Source organism: Entelurus aequoreus, linkage group LG01 (assembly GCF_033978785.1).
Source record: "Entelurus aequoreus isolate RoL-2023_Sb linkage group LG01, RoL_Eaeq_v1.1, whole genome shotgun sequence".
Classification (NCBI taxonomy): domain Eukaryota; kingdom Metazoa; phylum Chordata; class Actinopteri; order Syngnathiformes; family Syngnathidae; genus Entelurus; species Entelurus aequoreus.
Genome location: NC_084731.1, coordinates 8421517 through 8431376, shown reverse-complemented (window position 1 = coordinate 8431376; position 9860 = coordinate 8421517).

Here is a 9860-nt window from a genome sequence, read left to right as displayed (position 1 = left end):
TATCTGGTGGGTTCTCTCCACATCTTCATCTCCATCATCCTGATGTGGTATCATCCAAAACTAATGGAAAGCATCCAAACAACCGAAGAATAAGTGATTATTACATTTTAACAGAACATGTTAAAAGAGAAAATAAGCAGATATTAACAGTAAATGAACAAGTGGATTAATAATGAATTTTTACAGCTTGTCCCTCATAATTTTGACAAAATAGGTGTATAAATGACACAATATGTTACTGCATATGTCCGCAGACTAATTAGGAGCCTTTGTTTGTTTACTTACTACTAAAAGACGAGTTGTCTAGTATGTTCACTATTTTATTTAAGGACAAACTTGCAATAAGAAACATATGCTTAATGTACCCTAAGATTTTTTGTTAAAATAAAGCCAATAATGAAAAGTACCTAAAAGTATCGAAATACATTTTGGTTCCGGTACTGGTACCAAAATATTAGTATCGGGACAACACTAGTGTCTGCTGGCATTTTTAAATTTTTTTAAATTGCGGAAATATATTATTACTGTATGATACACAGTATCTCCTATATGACACCTTGCAATATGCATTTTCTTTCGCTTGGATCATTCCAGGCGCATTCCAATGTGCTGTGGTGTTGTGACGGACCACCGCCTTCCTGCGCCGTGCACCGTCAGCATTGCTAAAAAGAGCGTCCGTTGTCCACATTGCGGTTCTATATTGCAGAAAAGGTGTTACATGTTTTAAATGTGTGCCGCTAGTTTTTGTTGTCCCCTTTATTTAGAAAAGTACCGACTAAAATATTGGTATCGGGACAACCCTAGTGTCAGGTAATTGTTGCGTCAGACCAGTTCTTCCTCCCAGGGAATCTAAGTTACTGGTCAATCCCAAGTTCTTTCGATGACATATATGCTGAGGAAGAAGGACCATCAAGACAGAATTGGAATATTTTCAAGTTTTACTGAAATTTTCAGGAGATCAGCTTAACCAATACATTCATATGGGCTACTCTAGATCAGTGGTTCTCAACCTTTTTTCAGTGATGTACCCCCTGTGAACTTTTTTTTAAATTCAAGTACCCCCTAATCAGAGCAAAGCATTTTTGGTTGAAAAAAAGAGATAAAGAAGTAAAATACAGCACAGTGTCATCAGTTTCTGATTTATTAAATTGTATAACAGTGCAAAATATTGCTCATTTGTTGTGGTCTTTCTTGAACTATTTGGGAAAAAATATATAAAAATAACTCAAAACTTGTTGAAAAATATACAGGTGATTCAATTATAAATAAAGATTTCTACACATAGAAGTAATCTTCAACTTAAAGTGCCCTCTTTGGGGATTGTAATAGAGATCCATCTGGATTCATGAACTTAATTCTAAATTTCTTCACAAAAAAACAAATCTTTAACATCAATATTTATGGAACATGTCCACAAAAAATCTAGCTGTCAACACCGAATATTGCATTGTTGCATTTATTTTCACAGTACTTTTTGACAGACATTTTAAAAAAAATCTCACGTACCCCTTGGCATACCTTCAAGTACCCCCAGGGGTACGCATACCCCCATTTGAGAACCACTGCTCTAGATGAACTGGCATTCCAACGGAAAAGCCAACTCCTTTGCACACAAAGAAAACCCCCATCTCCCCCTCGCAACCCTGATAAGGAACCAGTTCACATTCCAAGGTTAAGACACAAAACAGACCTCTGAACACAAGAGAAACTAGTAGAATATACAAAGGAAAAGTACTAGCTACTCTAAACATGGCTATGTAAAAAGAAAGAACTCTTAAACATATATGCATCCACCACATAAGCTACAGCTAATTCCCCTAAGCAAGTTGTTTCCATTAAAGCTCATTTTAAACCCATTTAGTCATGTTGTGTTGTGTTTTTGTTAGAATAATTATGTTTAAGTTATCACACAACTCTTATACTTAAAAGCCGCTGCTATAGTTATTAGCTATTGTGCTCAAGTTAGACTTTTGTATCCGTGCAAGGACAAAACTTCTTCTCTGAGGGGTGGCCTCAGCCGCAGATGTTATCTTTGTTTTAGCCCGCTAACAGCCAAGGACTTCAAGGACCTCAACGAAGATAAGACGACAGCAGGCAGACGAAGCAGAGACAAGGCGAAATCACAAGGCCCCCAGCACATGCCGTCACGTATTGTGCGTACTGGAGCTGCTTTGCATGATATGTGTGACCACTCCTTTTAGAGGCGGCCTCAGCGATGTTGACTGGGGGAACTCCTGAATAAATAGAGGGACGCGGGAGCTGTACCTTAGAGCGTAGGGCGAGACTGTGACTAAGTGTGCAGCTCCGTGCGTTCTCCTCATGAGCTAAATTGAACTCTTGTCTCTGCATGATTCCTTGCTTCTTGTCTGTTTAATAGATGTCATCAGTGTTTGAACTTGACAGTTTTGATTATTATTCACATTCTGTGTTGTCTTCGGCGTTTGTCCCTCTGTTTACTTTTTACTGAATGGACACACTCGTCTTCAGGTAATTATTAGTTGTCTCACCTGTGTCCTTATAGTTAATCACTCACCTTTATATTATTTGGTCACCCCGCCTCATGCTGCCTTCCAGTCGGAATGACGTCACAGTTACGAGGTGGAATATCAAGATGGCCACATCCACAAAAGCTATTTTTGTCCTTGCCTTGTCTAAAAATAAACAACTTATGGGAAAATAAGCACTCTTTCTGCAACCTTCAAACATGGTGGATGAATAAGTAACACAGACAATGTTCCTAGCAATGTATACATCGCATGAAATAAATGTAGTTTACACAGGGGGATTCCCCAACTTTTCCACTACAGAGGGGTTCGGGACCCACTCGAATATTAACACTAAATGAGCCATCTTACTCTTGATTTTAATCGTATTCAATAATTGATATGAAACCATTTGTTAAAGGCCTACTGAAAGCCACTACTACCGACCACGCAGTCTGATAGTTTATATATCAATGATGAAATCTTAACATTGCAACACATGCCAATACGGCCGGGTTAACTTATAAAGTGACGTTTAAAACTTCCCGGGAAATATCCGTCTGAAACGTCGCGGTATGATGACGTATGCGCGTGACGAAGTCAGAGTAACGGAAGTTATGGTACCCGTAGAATCCTATACAAAAAGCTCTGTTTTCATTTCATAATTCCACAGTATTCTGGACATCTTTTGCAATTTGTTTAATGAACAATGAAGGCTGCAAAGAAGACAGTTGTAGGTGGGATCGGTGTATTAGCAGCGGACTACAGCAACACAACCAGGAGGCGCTAGCCGCGCTAGCCGCGCTAGCCGCCGACCTCACCTTGACTTCCTACGTCTCCGGGCCGCCAAACGCATCGGGTGAAGTCCTTCGTCCTTCTGCCGATCGCTGGAACGCAGGTGAGCACGGGTGTTGATGAGTAGATGAGGGCTGGCTGGCGTAGGTGGAGAGCTAATGTTTTTAGCCTAGCTCTGTGAGGTCCCATTGCTAAGTTAGCTTCAATGGCGTCGTTAGCACAGCATTTTTAACCTTCGCCAGCCTGGAAAGCATTAACCGTGTATTTACATGTCCACGGTTTAATAGTATTGTTGATTTTCTATCTATCCTTCCAGTCAGGGGTTTATTTTTTTTGTTTCTATATGCAGTTAAAGCACGATGCTATCACGTTAGCTCGTAGCTAAAGCATTTCGCCGATGTATTGTCGTGGAGATAAAAGGCACTGAATGTCCATTTCGCGTTCTCGACTCTCATTTTCAAGAGGATATAGTATCCGAGGTGGTTTAAAATACAAATCCGTGATCCACAATAAAAAAAGGAGAGTGTGGAATCCAATGAGCCAGCTTGTACCTAAGTTACGGTCAGAGCGAAAAAAGATACGTCCATCACTGCCTCTCAAGTCCTTCACTGTAACGTTCCTCATCTACGAATCTTTCATCCTCGCTCAAATTAATGGGGTAATCATCATTTTCTCGGTCCGAATCTCTCTCGCTCCATTGTAAACAACGGGGAATTGTGAGGAATACTAGCTCCTGTGACGTCACGCTACTTCCGGTACAGGCAAGGCTTTTTTTTTATCAGCGACCAAAAGTTGCAAACTTTATCGTCGATTTTCTCTACTAAATCCTTTCAGCAAAAATATGGCAATATCGCGAAATGATCAAGTATGACACATAGAATGGATCTGCTATTCCCGTTTAAATAAATAAAAATCATTTCAGTAGGCCTTTAATCACAAATATTAGTTATTTAACACATAAACCTTAGGCTTAGGTCAGGCTGATTAGAAAAATAAGTACTAACTAAATATACAGCATAAGAAGGGACTCAAATGGCTTCCTGTGCACTTAAGATGTGACTTTAAGGTTTTACTACTTACGTATAAAATACTACACGGTCAAGCTCCTGCCTATCTTGCCGATTGTATTGTACCATATGTCCCGGCAAGAAATCTGCGTTCAAAGAACTCCGGCTTATTAGTGATTCCCAGAGCCCCAAAAAAGTCTGCGGGCTATAGAGCGTTTTCTATTCGGGCTCCAGTACTATGGAATGCCCTCCCGGTAACAGTTAGAGATGCTACCTCAGTAGAAGCATTTAAGTCCCATCTTAAAACTCATTTGTATACTCTAGCCTTTAAATAGACCCCCTTTTAGACCAGTTGATCTGCCATTTCTTTTATTTTCTCCTCTGCCCCCCTCTCCCTTGTGGAGGGGGGGTGGGGGGGGGGGGGGCACAGGTCCGGTAGCCATGGATGAAGTGCTGGCTGTCCAGAGTCGGGACCCGGGGTGGACCGCTCGCCTGTGCATCGGTTGGGGTTATCTCTGCGCTGCTGACCCGTCTCCGCTCGGGATGGTCTCCTGCTGGCCCCACTATGGACTGGACTCTCACACTATTATGTCAGATCCACTATGGACTGGACTCTCACTATTATGTTAGATCCACTATGGACTGGACTCTCACTATTATGTTAGATCCACTATGGACTGGACTCTCACACTATTATGTTAGATCCACTATGGACTAGACTCTCACTATTATGTTAGATCCACTATGGACTGGACTCTCACACTATTATGTTAGATCCACTATGGACTGGACTCTCACACTATTATGTTAGATCAGGGGTCACCAACCTTTTTGAAAGCAAGAGCTACTTCTTGGGTAGTGATTAATGCGAAGGGCTACCAGTTAGATACACACTTAAATAAATAGCCAGAAGTAGCCAATTTGCTCAATTTACCTTCAACTCTGTTATTATTAATAATTAATGATATTCATCTTTGTGGAAACACTGATCATCTTAATGATTTCTCACAATAAATATATATAGAAACAGATAAATATCAATATGCAACACTTTATTTTTATATTTTCTCTAAGTGCACATTTTTCAAATTGAACATTTTCAAATGATCACTTCTAAGACAGTCTTGTGAAATCACAATATCCCATTTTAACTAGCTAGCCACTAACATTCTTTAACAAATCATGAATTACTTTGCACCATGTTTGTACAAATAATAACTCATTTAAAGTACAAAAGTAAACTCTCAAATTTTTAAATCATGTCACACTTTGAACTGGACACCAAATCTGTTATCTGTTTCTTTGTCAGTTAGTGGGAAGCCTGGCATTGCATGCTGTTAACTAGTGTGTTGTACTCTGGTGTGTAACTTGACACTGCAACTCTGAGTGAGTCTTGCAGATGTGCATCAGTGAGGCGTGTTCTGTGTTTGTTCTTGATGAAGTTTATGTCAGAAAAAGCTGATTCACAAAAATAAGATTTTTCCTCATTGTTTGCGGAACCTTCTTAATCTTTTGGACATATTTTCACAGCAATCTGGCCTTAAAGGGAAACTTCGGTTTTTTTCAACCTGGGCCCTGTTTTCATAATTTTTTCTGTATATGTGAGTGCTGGATAAAACATTTTTTGAGGTCGCGCCAGTATTGAGCAGGGCAGGCAGCCTCCAGCCCAGCTAACGCTCGTACACAGGGCAACTGGCTCTCGTCAAAATTCGGCCTATAAACATGCATTTTTTTCACACTGACAGGCTCAGATAGTTACAATGAGTGTCCGACAACATACTAGAAAGGAGAAATTAACGTATGTCTCTACCTTTAGCTGGAGATCGCTGTTTGTTGTGAGCTGTGTCCAAATCTCACCACGCTACAAATCTCGTTCCGAAATCTCGCGATAACTCGCGACAAAACACCGGTGGAAAAACAGTTACCTGACTGAGGTGAAGAGAGATGACTGAAGTGATTTTCTGTTGGATTACCGAAGACTGTTATTTTAGTTTTATAGAAAAGTTTGTTAATCACTTCAGTCATCTCTCTTCACCTCAGTCAGGTAACTGTTTTTCCACCGGTGTTTTGTCGCGAGTTATCGCGAGATTTCGGAACGAGATTTGTAGCGTGGTGAGATTTGGACACAGCTCACAACAAACAGCGATCTCCAGCTAAAGGTAGAGACATACGTTAATTTCTCCTTTCTAGTATGTTGTCGGACACTCATTGTAACTATCTGAGCCTGTCAGTGTGAAAAAAATGCATGTTTATAGGCCGAATTTTGACGAGAGCCAGTTGCCCTGTGTACGAGCGTTAGCTGGGCTGGAGGCTGCCTGCCCTGCTCAATACTGGCGCGACCTCAAAAAATGTTTTATCCAGCACTCACATATACAGAAAAAATTATGAAAACAGGGCCCAGGTTGAAAAAAACCGAAGTTTCCCTTTAAGCTTAATTATGATGAATGTAAAATGTTAAGGATCGGAACTCTAAAGGGAACGTCCATTCGAATGGAATGCAAAGTGCCTGTTTTGTGGACAGATGGACCAGTTAACATACTTGGTGTTGTTGTCCCAGAAAATCTGGAAGATCTAGGCTCAGTAAATTATGATAATCGACTAAGAAAGCTGGACAAAATTATGCAATTATGGAAAGGGAAATCCCTAACCTTGTATGGTAAAATGTCTATTGCCAACTCGTTAATTATTCCTCAATTTATTTATTTGTTTTTGTCATTACCAGCTCCATCACAAAACTTTTTCAAGATTTATGAGCGGAGGGTCTTTGATTTTGTCTGGAACGGCAAACCAGAAAAGATTAAAAGAAAGGTTTTGTACAAAGAGTATGAATATGGGGGCCTGAAACTTCTCAACCTTGAAGCTATGTGTCTGTCTTTAAAAGCATCAATTGTTCCAAAGATGTATTTAAACATTGAGTGGTACACAAATGTCCTGTTGGACAAAAAACATGTACTGTATCAAAAGAAATTGTATCCTTTTTTACAAGTGATCCCCTCCCAGAGAGTCTGCTGGGAAACATGGCGGGGTTCATAAAGGAAACAATCCACTCATAGTGGTGTTTTCAATTTTATGTGCCAGAAAAAAGAGACGATATTTTGCAGCAGTTAATATGGATGAACTCTAATATTGTAATAGATGGAAAGCCTTTCTTTTGGAAAAATATGTTTGAAAGAGGAATTATTTTTGTCAATGATATTATCAATGAGAATGGTAAAATTATGAAGTATGATGAATTTAGAGCTATGTATGGTGATGCTTGCTCAAGCTTTTCATTTTATCAACTAACTGGAGTAATTGGGAAAAGATGGAAACAAATAATTAATTATGGAACTACTAAATTATTAGTTTGTAAACCTCTAATAAGAAATTCTAGTTGGCAAAAAGGAACTAAAATAAATAGAAAAATATATAATTTCTATTTAATAAAGAAATCTTTGAAGGCTGCCTCATACAACACAAATGGAAAATGGGAGGACTTTTTTGACTGCCCGTTGCCATGGGATGCCATATTCAAACTAATCTATAAAACCACTATCGACGTGCAAAATTGTTATTTTCAAATTAAAATTATTTATAACTTCTTACCCACAGGGAAAATGTTAAAATTATGGAATATGACAGAGTCAGATGATTGCCGATTTTGTTGTCAGGAGCCTGAATCCACCCTGCATTTGTTTTGGTATTGTCATATTGTGTCTTTGTTTTGGGTGGAAGTTGAAAAAATGTGTTTAAGGATTGGTTTGTTTATGAAGCTTAATGTGGTTTCTGTTATTTTAGGAGAGTTCATTGACAATCATGATTTAGTCAATTTAATTATAGTACTCGGTAAAATGTTTATTTTTAAAGCCAAAAACAGATATTCACTTAGTATTACTTTCTTTAAAACATTTATTCAGTATTTTCTAACTTTAGAAAGTTACATGGTTGAAAACGATAATGATGCCAAAAAACATTAAAAAAAAGATGAGAAGTCCTCAAAGGCTTATTTTGAAAGTATAATTATGTTTATAGATTATATGATATCTGTTGTTGTGTTCCCTAATTTGAGTGACCTGGACATAATCTGGACTGTACATAAATGCTTATTTTGAAAATGTAATGTTGTTTATAAATTATATGCAATCTGTTGTGTTCCCTAATTTTTTTCTGTGTACATGAATGAAGGTGTGTGTTGCTGAGTCCGACTTGGACATTATCTGGACTGGGCCTGGTTTAAAAAACCCTTTAAACAAATCTAATTTCATTGACAACCTGGTCTGTTGAAGATAAGGCCCTTTTTTAAAAAATAAAATAAAATAAGATAAATAAATAAAAAACATTTTCTTGGATAAAAAAGAAAGTAAAACAACATGTTAGTGGACCAGCAGCCTATACAATCATGTGTGCTTCAGGGACCAGTTAACATACTTGGTGTTGTTGTCCCAGAAAATCTGGAAGCTTAATGTGGTTTCTGTTATTTTAGGAGAGTTCATTGACAATCATGATTTAGTCAATTTAATTATAGTACTCGGTAAAATGTTTATTTTTAAAGCCAAAAACAGATATTCACTTAGTATTACTTTCTTTAAAACATTTATTCAGTATTTTCTAACTTTAGAAAGTTACATGGTTGAAAACGATAATGATGCCAAAAAACATTAAAAAAAAGATGAGAAGTCCTCAAAGGCTTATTTTGAAAGTATAATTATGTTTATAGATTATATGATATCTGTTGTTGTGTTCCCTAATTTGAGTGACCTGGACATGTTGTCTATGTTGTGGAAACCAGAATATTGGTAGCAGAAAGAAATAACCCCTTTTGTGTGAGTGGGTGTGGATGAGTGTGCATGGGGGAGGTTGTTTGGGTTGATGCACTGATTGAAAGTGTATCTTGTGTTTTTTCTATGTAGATTTAATTTAAAAAAATAAAAAAAATTTTTTTTTATTTTTTTTATTTTTTTATTTTTTATTTTTTATTTTTTTTAGAACAGGCCTGCGGGCGACTCATCTGGTCCTTACGGGCAACCTGGTGCCCGCGGGCACCGCGTTGGTGACCCCTGTGTTAGATCCACTATGGACTGGACTCTCACTATTATGTTAGATCCACTATGGACTGGACTCTCACACTATTATGTTAGATCCACTATGGACTGGACTCTCACACTATTATGTTAGATCCACTATGGACTGGACTCCCACTATTATGTTAGATCCACTATGGATTGGACTTTCACAATATTATGCCAGACCCACTCGACGTCCATTGCATCCGGTCTCCCATAGAGGGGGGTGGGGGGTCACCCACATCTGCGGTCCTCTCCAAGGTTTCTCATAGTCATTCACATTGACATCCCACTGGGTTGTGAGTTTTTCCTTGCCCTTTTGTGGGCTCCGAACCGAGGATGTCGTCGTGGCTTGTGCAGCCCTTTGAGACACTTGTGATTTAGGGCTATATAAATAAATATTGATTGCTGATTGAAATAACTGACGAAAAAATAAATGAACATACAATTATGTTGTGCTGAAATAGACCAAATGTGATGATCCCTTGCCTGGATCATGTTTCGTTTTAGTCCAAGACTCCCTTAGTTCGGTT